General features: G+C 43.5%; 1 protein-coding gene across 1 annotated transcript in view; it reads left to right on the top strand.

The window, feature by feature from the left end:
* The first annotated feature begins 11,491 nt into the window (after positions 1-11,491).
* Positions 11,492-15,970, top strand: part of TNS3 (tensin 3) — a 219,069-nt gene continuing 214,590 nt past the window's right edge. Inside the window, 1 exon segment of the mRNA XM_032102957.1 lies at positions 11,492-11,612. The gene's annotated coding sequence lies outside the window, so the exon portion shown is untranslated.

The following is a 15,970-nucleotide window of genomic DNA, read 5'->3' as shown; positions in this document are numbered from 1 at the left end:
CAGCTGAATAGCAGAGCTAAATGACATCTTTTCTGAAGCCTTTTATCATTGGCCTCTTTGAGGGGAAATTTGTTTGGTTAGGCTTTATTGTGAGGGTATCAAAAGGAGAGGTTAACAGAGGTAGTGGATAGAGATAAGAGAATGGCCAGAGTAGGATTTTTGATATGTGAACTTTGTTCAGTTTTTGATATGTGAATTTTGTTCAGTTCTTTCTCCAAAACAATCCGCATGAGTTAGTTTATTTGTGTATGCTGGTCTCAGATTGTGAGCCAGTGTAGTTACACATCTAGGATAAGAGGGTCATGGAGATTCAGTTCTTAATTCTTGATGGGAATTACTTTCACACAGGTTTTCTTGAAACAAAATTCAGAACACTTTTTTAAAGTATCTCAATAATAATGATACTTGTTAGAGAAACAGAGGAATTAAAGGAATTTTGACAGTGTAAAGGCCATACTTATTGTAGGGAACTTTCCATTTCTGGCTCTGATGTCATGGTTTAGCCCCAGCCTTCAACTAAGCAGCACACAGCCACTTCTCACTCCCCCACAAGTAGAATGGGGGAGAGAATCGGAAAACTAAAAGTGAGAAAACTCATGGGTGTGGATTGAGATAAAGACAGTTTAATAGGAAAAGGAAAAGCCATGTGCACAAGCAAAGCAAAACTAGGAATTCATTCACTGCTACACACAGACAGGCAGGTGTTCAGCCGTCTCTAGGCCAGCTGGGCTCCATCACACCTAATGGTTACTTAGGAAGACAAACACCATCACACTGACCATTCTGCCTTTCTTCTTCCCCCAGCTTTATATGCTGAGCATGACATCATATGGCATTAAATATCCCTTTGGTCAATTTGGGTCAGCTATCTCAGCTATGTCCTCTCCCAGCTTCTGGTGCTTTCCCAGCCCACTCACTGCTGAGGCAGAAAATGCCTTGATGCTGTGCAAGCACTGCTCAGCAATGACAAAAACATCTCTCCATTATCAACCCTGCTTTCAACACACATCCAAAACAGTCCCGTACTAGCTACTATGAACAAATTAACTCTACCCCAGCCAAAAATAGCACAAATATGCACTTCACCCATATAGATCAAGATGGGATTCAGGCTTATTTTACTTCACCTCCCTCATACTTATGCTGTATTCAGATTTAGAACTAATTAGGATAGCCAGGGTATCAGCCCCACCATTTCAGAACTCTTTAATTGTATTGGTATAAAGTGTTGCTGGTACCACAGAAAATGAGTATAATGTATAGTAACTTCTGTTGAGATAAATACATGGGCCCTGATAGAAAACACCCACAAGTGCTAATGTAGCTGTCAGACATCATTGCAAGGTACTCTCAATTATCTTTTCTCGATTACAGAATCTGGGAGAAGTGCCCAAAGACTTTAGGAGAGAAAATGTCATACCTATCTTCAAGACAGGCAAGAAGGAGGAGCCGGGGAACTACGGGCCAGTTAGCCTCACTTTGATCCTTAGGAAAGTGATACTGGAAAACATTTTCATCCTGGCAACCATTTCGAGGCACATGAAGGACAAGAAACTCCTCAGCAGTAGTCAGCATGTTTCACTACAGGGAAGTTGTGCTTCCTCAACCTGATAACATTCTACAATGAACTGATGTGTCTGGTAAATGAGGAGAGAGCAGTAGCTACTGTCTGCCAGGCCTCAGTAAGGTCTCTGACACTGTCTCATGTAACAGCCTCATAGACCCTCAGGCAGGTGCTGTAGGGGCTGGACGGGGAGATGGATTGAAAACTGGCTGAATGGCCAGGCCCTGAGGGTGATGATGAACAATGCCAAGTCTAGTTGGAGGCTGAAAAATAGCAGTGTCAACACCAAAAGTCAATACCAGGTGAATCCTGTTTAATGACAGTGATCTTCACTATGGGGCAGAGTGATTTTGCTCATGACACAAAGTTGGGAGGAATGGCTATTGGGCCAGAGGGGAATGCTGCCATCCAGCACAACCTTGACAGGCTGAAGAAATGGGCAGACAGAAACCTTGTGAAATTCAGTAAGGAGAAGTACAAAGTCCTGCAACTGGTGAGGAACAGTTCCACACATCACTGTATGCTGGGGGCCACCCTGCTGGAAAGCAACTTGTCAGAAAAGGACCTGGGAGTCCTGATGAACATCAAGTTGGACATGAGCCAATGATGTGCACCTTGTGGCAAAGAAGGCTACCAGTATCCTGGTTTGCATTAAGCAAAGTATTGTCAGAAGGCTGAGAGAGGTGCTCCTTCTCCTCTATCCAGCACTGGTGATGTCACACCTGAAATGCCTGATCTAGTTCTGGGCTGCCTGTTACAGGGGAACTGTGGAGCTACTTGAAAGAGTCCAGCAAAGGGCCTCTAAGATGATTAAGGGACTAAAGCATACTTCCCATGATGAAAGGCTGAGAGAGCTGGGACTATGAAGTCTGGAGAAGAAAGGCTCAGGAAGGATCTCATCAATATATAAAAATACCTGAAGGGTGACTGCAAAGACAACAGAGCTAGGCTCTTTTCAGAGGTGCCTACTGATAGGGCCAGAGGCAATGGCAGAAAGTGAAACACAGGAGGTTCCCTCTGAACATCAGGAAGCACTGTTTTACTGGGAAGGTGACCAAGAGCTGTCACAGATTACCCAGAGAGGTGATGGACTCTCCATCCTTGGAGATACTCTTTCTGGACGTGATCCTGGGCAATTGATGCTAGGCAGTCCTGCTTGATGGGAGGGGTTGGACCAGATGGCCTCCAGAGCTCCCTTTCAATCTCAATCACTCTGTGGTTCTGTGATTTTAGCATTTATTGATTGATTGTTATGCTGTGTCTGGAATTCACTCTGGAAATATTAAACCTGATAAACCTATTTTCCCCTCAACTCTGCATGCTTATATTCCTCCTCAGGAAAAAAATGTTTTGTAGAAGTTACTAACAGCGCTACTACTTTTGTGTAGGTATCAGACTCACAGCTTGTGACTGACATCAGTGTGTCACACCAGTGTCAGAGAGTCTAGGTACTGCACTGCACAGCTGAGGTACTATTTCACCTCCCCCGGAAGACAGTACTTCAGTTTCTTTGGTCTTTAGAACTGGATGTTACCTCTAAACTCCTTACCAAAAGCAGTACTGGTTGTGCAGACTGAAAAATGTGAAGTGTTATAGAAGAGCATATTCCTTCCTGTTTTTGCTTGGCTCTTCAATTGTGCCATTTAAAGCACTATGCACGAAATGCAATGTACTATTACTCTCACAAAACACTGTTGATTGAGTTCTGTTCAAAACTGGCTTTCATGGTTTAACCCCAGTGTCTCAGTTTAGGGACAAATTTATAAGACACTCTGGAATGATTCATCTCCTCTAAAAGGGTTACAACGATCCCTTTACACCAATAGGAAATGAATACTAATGGATGAAAGTGAAGAAAAAAACCCCCAATGCCCACAAGACAAGAAAAAAAAGTAAATAAATGCTCGATATTCAACTGTGAGACCTTGCCCTCCTCCCGTGCCCCCCCTCCCCCTGAACAAAACCCTAAAATGCCATGGAAAATACTGGCTTGCAACATGCAGTACAAGATGGCATTGGGGTCTTTCTCAGGGAGAAAAAACCAAGCCCAAACAGGAGCTTCATGCAGCAGTTTGGGCAACAGATAAAAATCTGGTGACTCTCTGGTGTTGACCTCCTCTGCACAGCAGATGAAGCAGCTGGGCTGGAGCCTCTTGGTGTGCTTTCTCTCCCTGGCTCAGCTTTCCCAAGGTTTGGGGCCAAAATGGAGTGGCACCTCTCCCACTGATCCTGAGTGACCCCTCTTCTGCAGCCCCCATTTCTCTGGTCTTGGGCTAACAAACTGTCCAGTTCACCTCAAAAGGTTGCTGAAGGATTGCTGCTGCAGCTTCTCCAAGGACAGGGCAGAGAAAAAATTTCTTGCTTGGGCTAACAAAAACCAAGAAAAAACAGACCGCATGTCACCCCAGATGCCTGGGGAGTGAGGCTTTGAAAAAGCCCACCAAAGAGCCCAAACTTCCCCCCTCCCCTGGCCACACCTTAAAAATACAGTGTTGCAGTGGGGATACTGCAACATACATGTATCAAACCAGGAGTCCCGTGGAAAGGAAATATATATGGACAGACAGATTCTTGATAGCTGTTTCAGAGATGTTTATTTCTCCAGCCGCATGGCCGGAGCTCTGCTGAGGAACTGTTCCAGTCACGGGACCAAGGGTCCTTCTGCCCGTGCAGGGAACACAAACCAACCAATGGGAACGAGGCTGAGCAGGGGCAGGGAAACCCCGTGTCTGTGCCCTCAGGGCCCCTCTCCCAGGGCTATATGGCAGGGGAGGGACCCCAACACCTCACCCGTTTTATTTTAATAGAAGGAGAATGAAAACAACTGGATAAACATAACAAGAACAGTTTCAAAACAAAACAAGCCACCCTCCTGAGTCTTTAAATGTCCAAACAGATTCTGTGGAACATCTTAGGGCTGACAGAAGGGAGACAGAACTCTCTGAGCATGCTTTGTGGGGAAACTGAGGCAGGAGGGGGTTTAACTTCTTCCCTCCCCCTTTTCATCCCCCCTTCGGCATCGGAGAGGAATTGTAGGGAAATGGAATTGTATAGGGAAGCCATGGGGTGAAAAACGGGTTAGGAATAAACTGGGGATAGGGTAAACTTAGGAAAAGGTTCATATTGGGTATAGGGTAAAAGAGGGAAGTAGGCTGTGGGTAGGGAAATTGCTGGGATGGATATTGTTTATAATTTTGTGCATAACGGCTGCCTTTGACAGGAATACCTCTAGGCCCAGTAACATTTGCTGCTTGTAAACCCTTCTTTCCTTGCACTATATCAAATTGTACAACTTCGCCATCTCCTACACTTTGCAGGTAATTTTTAGGGTTATTCCTTTTAATGGCAGTTCTATGGATGAATATATCTTCCCCTGTATAATCTTGTGTTATAAATCCATAGCTGTTTCTCACATTGTACCATTTCACAGGTCCTGTGACTTTCGTTGCTATAACTCCTCCTATCACGTGCTTGCTTGTTCGTTGTGGCTGCCGGTCCCGTGTGGCCGCCGCCTCGCCGACTCCGACGTCTCGGCCGGGCCCCCGCGTTGCGGCTGCTCCGCGCTCTCCGAGGGACGCAGCTCCGGCGCGTGTCCGGGCTCTGCGCGGCCCCGTGTTGCCATTGCCACTGGCTCCGTGGCCTGTGAACAGTTCCGCTCCGCAAACTCCACGCTGCTTTGAGAGTGGCCCCGTTCCGGCTCGGCGCTGCGCTGCGCGGCTTCTCGTGTCGCTGTGGAAACCGCCGCTTCTCCCTCCGCAGGGCTCTCCGAGCCGTGTGCTCAGAGCGGGCTGCCACGCCGATGCCCGGTTCCTGGCTGCTCGTGGCCCACGGCACCCGCAGCGCCTGCGGCATCGCTCCCGCACTCGCGGCTGCATGGCCGGGGACCCCAGGACAGGGATGGGGTCTGCGATAAGGCGCACGCTCCCGAGGGGGCCGGGCGCATCCAGCGCAGGCACCTCTGCCGGCACTCTCCACCATTATGTTGCAGTGGGGATACTGCAACATACATGTATCAAACCAGGAGTCCCGTGGAAAGGAAATATATAGGACAGGCAGATTCTTGATAGCTGTTTCAGAGATGTTTATTTCTCCAGCCGCATGGCCGGAGCTCTGCCGAGGAACTGTTCCAGTCACGGGACCCGAGGGTCCTTGCCCGCGCAGGGGAACACAAACCAACCAATGGGGAATGAGGCTGAGCAGGGGCAGGGAAACCCCGTGCCTCCCCTCAGGGCCCCTCTCTCAGGGCTACACGGCACGGGGAGGAGACCCCAACAATACAGCAACTGTTTTTGGGCATAAAGTGGAAGATCATAAAATAAACTATCATCATAAGTCACCCCAAGACACCCATCCAGCAGCTAAGTACCATGCAACTAGTCAATCATTCTCTCTTCTCTGCCCCAGAAGGATGGGGGAGGAAAATCAGAAAAAGGTGAAACTCGTCTATTGAGTGAAGAAGGATTTAATAATAGAAATAAAGTAAAATATACTACTACTGCTACTAGTATTAATTGTAATGAAAAGGGAGATAGCAATAAGAGAGGAGTAAAACCAAAACCCACCCCAAGTGATGCACCATACTATTGCTCACCATATGCTGACTGATGCCCAGTCAGTACCCAAGCAGCAATCAACCCATACTGGCCAACTCCTCCCAGTTTATATACTGAACATGACATTCTATGTCTGGGATATTCCTTTGGCCATTCTGGTCCTGGTTGTACTACCTCACAGCTACTTGTGTGCCTGCTCACTGACAGAGCATGAGACACTGAAAAGTCCTTGGCTCAGGGCAAGCACTACAGAACAACAACTAACACAGCACTGAGTTATCAACATTATTCTCATACTAAATTCAAAACACAGCACTGTAACAGCTACTAAGAAGAAAACCAACTCTATCCCAGACAAAACCAGAACACTAGTGCAGATTGATCGATCTCATTTAAGACTTAATTTTCTCAGTCCAAGTATAACTGACTGTCATTTTTCTACTAAAACCATAATTTTTGTTATGTCCAGATAATCTGAATAATAAAAAATAGCCTGTTAACATATACTGCTAAGGCTACTGGGAGTCTTCTGGCAGTCATATGTTGGAAAACCAAAACTTTCAAACAGACTGAAGCTAAGTATTTGAGGAACAGAAGGCTAACAAATAGAACCTGGACAATATGTGCAAAATTTAGGGGCTGGTCCTGTTCCCTCTGCAACAATGCTAAAAATTCCTGGAGCTTTGAAAGAACGTCAAATAACTTCTGTGTATCTTTCTCTGAAGATGTTCAAATACAGATGCAATGTCATGAAATCAAAATTATTTTTCTTCTGCTCAGTAAAAATAATGGCACCACAAGGAAAATGACCTTCTTGCCTGACTAATTTCTCTCCCACCAAATAACTGGCTATCATTTCAATAATGACTTCACACTGGTATATTTCCTGGAAAGCTAATGGCAGACTTGATGCTAATATACCTTTGCCTCTGTTTGTGGTCATGCTCTGGGTAACCCAAAATATTACTGTATTCAGCATACATATGTGCCCCAAATTGCTCCTGTCTCTTTAAGACCCAGCACCGTGGCTGGAAACAGAACTGCAAGGGCCAGGGGATTGACAGGGTCCCTTTAAAAAGTCGGAGCTGCCCAAGCAGATATTTTTTGCCTTGTGGCTTTTGCTCAAGGCATAGGTTCTGCTTTCATTTTTTTGTTTTTCCCTGGCCTTCGGAGGCGGTTGTTTCCAACATTGGCTTGCAACAATAGCAACTTGAGAAGCTGCATTTTGCAATCAGAAACTGTTTCAGAGGGTGAAAAACGAGGTTCACTCTCCTGTGAGAATTTAAAGGGTTCAATATAAAGACAGTAAGAGACACATAAAATAAAGCAAAGAGGTAACGGCCGGGTGCCTTGGCACTTTGCCAAGAGCACACCTGATGCTCAAGGTTAGTCCTTTTTATACCATTTTTACTGTCTGTTCTTTATGCATATTCAAACTTTTCCAGGAGCTGTTCTGCATGGCCACTCCTTGATTCTGCCTTTTTAGAGCATGCGTATTCTTCTGCCTTGCGGTTTTATTTCTTTTGATTCTTGGGCTTGGGCTCACTAGGTGAGAGTTGATAGTAGAGTGGACCTCTCAATTCTCCAGACAGTCAGGGCTGATTGCAGCTTTGGGCCTCTTTGCCCCCCGGGCAGAGCGGTGATAGCAGCTCTGGGCCCCCCTGGCCCCTCCGCGGACAAAGTGTTGATTAGCAGCTTCTCGGGCCTCATCCTCTGTTCACTTGGAGGTTATCTTACTTGCTCACACTTGCTAATATTCTTGCTATAAAGAAAGAAAACTACATCCACACAGCAAAAGCATTTCTAACATTATATAGTATCTACCTTAATACTTGTGAGAAGCCAATATTACAATATATGTTTATAACAAGAGTGAGTTTTGCAACACCTGTCGGCAGTGTGAAGACTGAGTCAGTGCGCGGGATCGAGCCACAGCGTACTGGTGCTTAGGTTCCCCCTGCCGCCCCTTCCATTGGAGCGGGGGCCCGAGGCAGCAGCTCCAACACTGGTGGAGTCCAGCAGATATCAGGAAGTGGTAGCGAGTGGCAACACTGAACCCACACACTCTGGCAATTCCTATCTGCCACTAAAAAGGCTTTGTAAGCTCCTTCCTGCCCTTTTTGTTTTGTTTTGTTTGTTGTTGTTTTTTTTTGTTTTTTGTTTTTTGTTCCGAGGGAAGGTGGAGCCAATCAGGGTTTATCTACCATTTCCCTTTTGTCTCCTGGACCACACAGTCATCCGCAGAGAGCACTGTCTTCGGGGGAAGGTTTGTCAGCCATTTTCCCTTTGTCTTCCCACACATGGTTGCCCGTGGTGGACGCCATCCTGCGGAAGAGGGGTGCTTCTCAATTTTGTTTCTCTTTGTTCCAGGAGAGTTTCTGAGATTTACTAATTTTGTATCTAGTGATTATTTACTGTTATGTTTTGCCTGTTGCTGTTTAGCTTCTTAGTAAATGGCTGTTTTTTCACTTTTATCTACTCATATTTGTTTCTCCTTACTGGTGGGAAAGGAATGGTTAAAACTAGAAGGGGAGGTAACTCATTTTAGATTGTCCACCTCTGGAATTGTCTCAAACCAAGACAGGTCATTAGCCTCTAGAAGTGATCTATGTTGTAATTTCAAATAATTACACATCTATGCATTTTTTTGTTACTTCTTTCCCCACACTCCTTGGTCCTCCCCAGCCTCCCTCTGGTTTTGCTTATGACAAGACTAAAACCCATCGTTACTAAAGGCAAACAATGGGGGGGGGGCAGGCGGGGGGGGTGGGACGGGACAGGACAGGACTGAATATTTAAGTAAAATCTTCCATTCCGGCTTGCTTATATAGTGATGGGTCAATGCTTGTCTGACCCTCCTATAAATAAAACTTTCTTAAAAATCATACTCTTCATTGCAGGTACTGCACTAGATCAGGTTTGTTGTAATGAGTTCCCTGAATTAGCAATGGAAGTTGAGAATGTTTGACTTGTCAAGGATAGGATGGGATCTCCACCTTCTGGAACTCACAGATAAAATTCCAGTCTAATTATGAACAAAACAAATATTCTTGCATAGCTGACAAGCTGCCCATCTACATTTTAAGAATTGATACACAAAGGGGTAACACATTAAAGAAAGTTCTAACCTTAGTTATTTACCAGTAGTATGACCCTATGTCCTCTTTTAATTTTTGATTATACTTTGGTTTTGAGAAAACAAATACTGGCTTTTTGTTTTTTAAATACCAGGACAAGCAGCAGAGCCACATGAAACATTGGCTTGTTTAGTTAAGCTTTGCAAACCCTTTTGTATATACCAAATCATATTTAGAAGATGACAGTAATTAAAAGTAGAGTCAAAGCACTAAAGCAATGGAAATGATCAACCCATTGAGGTAGGATTGTGAAAAGTCTTTCAGAAGGTGTTCACATTTCCACATTGATACTATTCCATTTCAGATATTTCAAATATGTCAATAACCATCCTATGTTGTTACTTTGGTAAAAATACTGATTTTTCTCTCCTCCTCCTGCCTTTTATTTGTGCATCAGCCAACAAGGACCAGATGAACTCCCCTTAAAGTGGATGAGCCAGTACAGTGTCAGTTGGCAATGTTGCTTTTGACTATCTCATAGAAGTCACCTTAATATACATAATTACATATCATGACTCCAGTCAGTTTGGGATATTTCAAATACAGCTCATTAGTCATAATTTGTAATTTCTCAAGGAAAAGTTTACAAGACAACATCAGAACTTTAAGCTATCTAACACTAGCTTTTCCTATACAAGGACCCTTTTCCCTTAATCTATTTCTTGCCCTACAGAAATAACTCACTTGTGCATTCAGACTCTTCGGACACAGAATTCAGGCAATGGAGGGCAGGGGGAAAAGCACAGGGAGATTTATGCAGTGAAATTAACTTGGAAGTCCAGAAATGATCACTTGTATTCTACGCAGTGTATACCTGAACTTCTTCATGCACAAGATCAACTCATTTTATGAAGAAAAATAACTTCAGTCTCTTGAAGTTGAGTACCTGGCATAATGGCAGCCAACTACTCAGGACATCCAAATGGTACAAATAAATAATAGTAGTGTTAAACCCCATTTATTTAATTTTCCTTTTTTTTTTTTCTGTAAAAATGACAGTTTTTGACCTAAATCATAACATGCCAGATGCTATCTCACACAAATGTTCAGAAATTATTTCTCATTTCTTGTGTTACTTGAGAAAAAACAAAACTGGTTAATCCAGTTCCTCTAAATCTATTTTAAAATGCCTCTGCTTGAACACTGAAATTCAAATATTTGGAAATAGGTGATGAACTCTCTGCCGTTCAGGTGTATTTTACAGCATGACAGGCAAATAAATGTGTCTTGAACTTCTCAGGAGGCATCAGAGGCAGGGAAGCACTGTTTTATAACTTTTCCTTTGTTGCACTGGAGGAAACTCGATAATCCAAAGAGAAGACAGCTGAAAGGTTTTGACCACAATCCCTTATTTATAGTAGCAAGAGTTAAACAATGTTATGGCCTTAGATTCTGGTGGGAATTACAGATTCTCAGCAGTGTGGTTAAAGCAGCTGTGCCTTTCTTAAAGCTGGAGATCTAAGAATTAAAACATGTAAAATTATAGCACATTTCTGCAAACTTACATTGCACAGGGCAGCAAACAATTTTGGCAAAGAAAGAAACAGTCTCTGTTGCTAAGCTTACAGTGCCGTGCGTCCATCACATGGTTATTCTTTCTGCCTCTTATCATTATGCATCCTTTCGCAGGCAGGGAAAATAAGTCTCTTAAAAATGAAATAGAAATAATTAATGTACAGAGGCAAGCGGATTACACAAAGAAGCAGGAAATCCCTGTAGGTTCTCCCCTTCTGAAACTGTTTTCAATGTCATTCTTGGTGTTAACTTTACCTGGTTTTCGGTCTCAAGTTACTCGGGTACTATCAACTTACTTTAGTGATAGACTGCTGGGGAGCTTGCTTTTCTTCTGCACAAAAGCAGCACACCCTCCGAAGCAGGCTGTTTTGCAAGTTAGTAGTTTCGTTGTTATTGAATCCATACCACTCAGTGATGCAAAAGCCCTCCCACTAATGTAGAGAAGGCTAAATTTCTCTAGCTAGAGACAGAGCTTTTCGCACCGGCTCTCTGATTTGTCGTCCTCGTCATGGAGGGGGCACGTTGTGGTCAGCTCTAGAGCCCGGTAACAAAAGGCGAAGCGAAGAGGGAAGAGGCTTGCAGAGCGGTCGAGCTGGTGACGGCCAGGGGAACTCACAATGACCGGGGAAGCCCAGCACCGGCCGCGCAGGGGCGGAGAGTCCATGACTTGCCGGTATTGGGGGAGGAGCGGACAGAGGACAGCGCCGCGGGGCCGCGGTGGAGGCGGGGAGTGGCTGGGAGCGCCCCATGGGCGGCCGGGGCAGCCTGGCATGCCGCGGCAGGAAGCTGCGTCCCCTGCCCCGTCGCCGCGCGGCGCAAGAAGAGGCCGAGACAGTGATTCAGGTACGCGGGCGCGGAGTGGGCGGCGGGGCGGGTTTTGGCACTGCCGAGGCTGCGGCCACTCCCTGCCGGACGCCCGTGGCCGCTCCGGTCCGGTCCTCACCGCTCGGGGCGGCGCGGGTTGTATGTGACAGCGGCAGCGCCCACCTATCTCCGCGGTGGCGAGGAAAGCCAAAGCGCGGGTTTGCGGAGCGGCGGCGTCTTAGCCGCCTCCCTAAGTCCTACTGGGAGCTTCCCGGCGCCCAGTTTGAGCCCGCTCGGCTCCGGGGCATGTACGCGGAAGCTCGCGGTTGTCTCTGCTCCGGTGACGGGTGCTGAGCCCGCGGAGCTGGGACAGCAGTATGCTGCTTTCCTTTGACACGGACCGCAGCTGGCACACGCCAGACCATATATTCGCCTACCTAGTCTTGGAAATGTTCCTGGTTACCTTTTAATATTTTAAAATATTATTATTAAATATTATTTAATATTTTAATATGAATCTAAAGCTCTTTTTTGGGGGGCTTTGTCTCTTTTTCTTTGTCAAAAAATGAGAATGGGTTGACAGTCCTGAAGTACTTTACTTATGTACAATAAATTGTATTACTCTAAAAAGAGATTCATTATTGGTTCTCTCTATTTTATTTTTTTTTAAAGTCTAAATACTGATGTTTCCTGAATCTTTGACAGTCTTTGGTTATCCAGAAAACTGATAGAATAAAAGTCTTGGGGAACAGTGAGGGAGAACTGAATGTGTTAAACCTAAGTATATATATACAATCTGCTTCAAATCTATCTGCTTAAAAGCAAGGAGGTTAGTTTTGGTCACCCCACCATTTTATAAAGCTGTTTCTTTGAGTCAATGGCTTAGAATGCAGATAGATCACTGATACACAGTATTTAATCATCCAATGAATAAATTATCATAATTGTTATTCAAAACATGTGAGTTTCTATGATACGTGGAAGGAGACTCCTTTTCCTATTTCTCCTTTGTTTTAGCTAGTCCTTCCTCCTGACCTTAAGGTTGATGCAAATCCCTTGACCCTCCAAATGCAGAGAGAGTTCCTGCTGATTGAGTAATGCTGGTGCCTGAGCAGTCCTGGCTTCTTTCATTAAAACATAAAATGTTCACAGCATTCCCCTTCCTCCTCCACTCAGCTCTACTTACGTAAAAGGTAATCATGAATCTGCCATAGTTGGATGTTTACTTAGATCCAGCAGCACTGGGTTCTTAATTCAACAAAACACTTGAGCATTAAACAATTTCTTAAGCCTGTTCTTATGCAATAAAACACTTACAGGCTCATGTGATCTTGACATCTCTAGAAACTGAAAATGAATTTTAAAGATTACTTAAGATGAATTAAATTTATGAGTGTTTAATCCCCTAGTGACCTATGTATGGTGCTGGTCATTATAAAGTTCTCCTTTCTCCCCAAGTATAACAATACTTACCATTATGCTCTCTCTTCTTCCAAAGAAATACCTACTTGATATTTCCTTTTGCTTTGTCGTGTCCTCTCAGATAGGCTCACAAAACCAGCTTTCTTGCCCTTTGCCCTTCTTTTTCCCCTAGTGTGTGTACATAGACCACATGATTTTGCTAGCACTGTCTGTAACAGACCTTAGTAGTTCACTTTATCTGTGCTTTAACTACCAGTCAATACTGCTTTCTGCACTAAAGTATTCCTGGCTTTTTTTTTTTTTTTTAAATTCTTGAAAGTCCTTTGCAATTAAAGCAAAATACCTATTCCTTGTGGATCTTCCTTTCTTCAGTTATCCCAAATAATGTAGAAGTGAAATGTTTTGGAGAGTTAAGTGCCACTGTAGTTTATCAGAGCTGTTTAAAATCTGAGGAGAAAAAAATGGATAAAGCCAGAGCTAACTAAAATTAGCTAACTGAAGTGAATAGGCAGTCTCATTCATTCCTGGCCTGTTTCATTTTCTAGCATATACATAAAACTAAGCAAAGAAGTCTTTATGGTGATAGGGTAAAGTGAAGCTTATCTCAAAGTCTTTGAGATTTCTATTTATTCTCAGCTAAAAAGTACATTTTCTTGTAAGGACTCCTTCAGTCCTCAGGAGTTTGCTATGACAAGGATGACCACCTTAAATCATGATGATCAGGACGTGGTTGTCTGGTATATCTGAACTGGCTTTTGAAAGCGGAGTTCATTCCCAAATCCGGTGTGATGACCATCTTTGAGCATGATTTGCTCCCTGAGGATGCTGCTGTTAATTCTCTTATTTGTCATGCTGCTGTACTTGGTCTGTGGATCTTCCCATTGACCCTCAATACAGCTAGTCATGGATCCCCTTTCTGAGGAAGAGCTAATACTTACTTGACCCTACTTTTCTGTATTCCAACTTCAGCCAGCTGGTAATACAAGGAGAGATGATTATATAAAAGTGATCTCGAGATAACTTTCTGTTTTCTAAACCCCTTTTGAACCCTGTGGTCTTTAAGAAAAGGTACTTTTGTCCTAGATCCCTTTCAAAGTCACCAAAGCTGGGACTTCTCTGTCGCTTCTTGGACAATTAGGTTCTAATAGTAATTTTAATTGTACCTTTACTGCCTGTATATGAATATAAGCAGTTTCTGTAGCAAGAGTTTATGTTTTGAAAAAAATTAATGCATATGTTTTCACAAAATGCAGCACATAACCTATATGTGAGAGTACATGTATGAATGTATTTACACTGGTTGTTATTCATATCTCAAGTTACTTGTGAACCCCAGAATGTATTTTAACACATGGTTAAACTGGTGGTGTATTTTTTTTAAATAATGCAGCATTAAGCATTAAATCACAATGATGGTGAATCTACAGCATACCACAGAGCTGCTCTTTTCCTTAGGTCATGATATTTAAAAGTGCAATTATGCCATTACACATGGACTGAAGTCAGTCATTTTTTCAGGAGCTGTCACATATAGAGCAAGATGCATCTTTTTGGTTCCCATATGGATTTCGGGATGAAGGTTGATCATGATTTACTGTGGGACAATTAATATCAATGTATTAATGTGATAATTCCAGTTCTCACAGCTAGTTGGCTTTGGCTCTTTGGTATGTTCTGCCCTGAGAAGATTGTCATCTACCTTCTGAGCTCTAACCTACCTCAAATGCATTTAGCACTGTGGAGGCATTAGCCCTCTATTCCATGTCTGGCAGGAATGTGGAACACAACTGATGGAAAACAGACTGCTGCTTATGAATCTTCACTGTTACCAATACTTGTCATATGGTTTGACTGTTCCACCAGGGCACCAGGCAGATAATTATGTGTATGTGACATTCAAGGACAAAACAAGTAGAGTGAACCATGGCAATATGTGGAAATCTTACATATTGTTTCCTTTCTGTTAATGAAAAGGTGCCAGTGATGAATCAGAGCTTGATGTCATAAGAAACTTATTTATAAAAAACAGGGGGACAAAGAGAGAATGAGCTGTTCAGTATCTTTTTTTCTGTTGCTCTCAGTTCTCTGTCAACACTAATGAAGAGCCTGCTCCTAATGGGGTTTTTTTTTGTCAGCTATCCAAGCAATCAGAGCCAATGGATACTTTTTTAAAGTAATAGACTCTCAGAAATTAATTCAAGTTCTGGCCTTGAAAGAGCAAAAGCTTTTCACTATGTTTTTAAAGCAAATGTCAAACATAAACTCTTTTTCATGTCTGTATGGGCATGACTGGCATGTAATGCCTGCTCCCTGCCAAGTCTGGTATTAACTGTGGCTACCACTTAGAGGAAAATTAAAACTATTTGGGTTTTTGTCCTTGAAGGCTCCCCATAAAATTTAAGTAGGTTCTTTGTAGATTTATTGCAATATCAGTTCATGGGTTTTCAGTGCATGCATGTATTCAGTATGGCATTTCAGTGACATGCAGATCATACTGTGGTCTTGAACGCAGTGGTCCAAGGCCATCAATTTAAGCATAAACACAGTGGCACCAGAACCTAGACATAGTGGGGATGTGTGCTGGTATGCATGTGTGAGGCAAAAAGATCATGTAGAAGATCAGTGAGTTCAACCTGGGGATTTTGACCTGTATTTCATACAGATGTAATTTTGATGGGCAGTTGAACAAAGGGTTGTATTTTTATCCTGTCTTTAAGGTATTTGAAGCAGTTTTTTCTTGCCTTTGTGCTTGAGCAGGGGAAAATGCTACTTTGTGCATGAGTGTTTTTGATGGGCACTGTAAGAAGAACTACATTTATGTAAAAATTATTTAGAGTATACTACTTCACTCAGCTCTTTCAGTACCATGACACCAGCAGCAGTACTAACTTGAGGGGGGCTGAAGTCATGCAGAGGGAAATTTGGTGGATAATCTGTTGCCCTGAGGTTCCCTGGTTGTAACTTTCCTATGTAGA

This window comes from Corvus moneduloides, chromosome 1 (genome assembly GCF_009650955.1).
Source record: "Corvus moneduloides isolate bCorMon1 chromosome 1, bCorMon1.pri, whole genome shotgun sequence".
Classification (NCBI taxonomy): Eukaryota; Metazoa; Chordata; class Aves; order Passeriformes; family Corvidae; genus Corvus; species Corvus moneduloides.
This window is presented reverse-complemented; position numbering and strand designations above follow the sequence as displayed.